Source organism: Centruroides vittatus, unplaced genomic scaffold (genome assembly GCF_030686945.1).
Source record: "Centruroides vittatus isolate TY-2023 unplaced genomic scaffold, ASM3068694v2 contig_193, whole genome shotgun sequence".
Lineage (NCBI taxonomy): Eukaryota > Metazoa > Arthropoda > Arachnida > Scorpiones > Buthidae > Centruroides > Centruroides vittatus.
The window spans coordinates 658,363-659,220 of record NW_027121185.1 but is presented as its reverse complement, the minus strand read 5'-3'; positions in this window follow the sequence as shown (position 1 = coordinate 659,220).

Genomic DNA, 858 nt, shown 5'->3' with positions numbered 1-858 from the left:
TTGTGTGTAGATATAATGGGCTTTATAATAGATCATACATTTTTATTCACACCGAATAACGTTATTGCCTATTGTTTAGTGCCTATTATTCTTATTATAACTTTCAGCATACACAAAAATTTGGTCAGGATTCGCTCCTGGCAAAATCCTTGTATATATGTAATATACCTGTACATATTCGGAGCAATTTGAATAAGATATACGATGTGATATAACATTTATCATCTAACTATAACTAATCACTTGATATCGTGTATATCATATGATACGTTACCAAAGTACAGTAGTATACAGTATAATGAAAGAGCCGTAAAATCTTCAGAAATTTACTAAAATGGAAATAAAAATGTGAATATTTTGTAAGGAAAACGTACAGAGATTTAAAAGAAAATATGAATTATAAACTATAATTATATTTTTACTAAATATTTTGGAATAATTAACGCGTAATTAGCAAAAGAGCAGGAATTGAGAGTGTGGAATAGAACAATGGGTTATTCTAACAGTTTAAGAAAATTAATCGCTAGATGAATTGTGAGAGCTCGACACGTTTGTAGATTTAACATTGTATTTTGCCACTCCTCCACGTCCAAATTATTGCACTTTTTTCAAATCTTTTTTCGGCGGCATCATCTGCAGGGCAAGGGCTTTATTTTAATATCTGAACCATATTTGAACTCGCAGCCGTTCTCCCAAACGAAGTTAGACAGTATTTGAGGCTTACCAAATTAATTTATAAATTGTTTTAAACAATAATTTATATTAAATTTTAAAATTATATTTAAATTATTATTATTTTTTCGTTTATTTAGTGTTGCCAACCTGTTATCAAGAAACTGGCAACACGTAACTGGATGT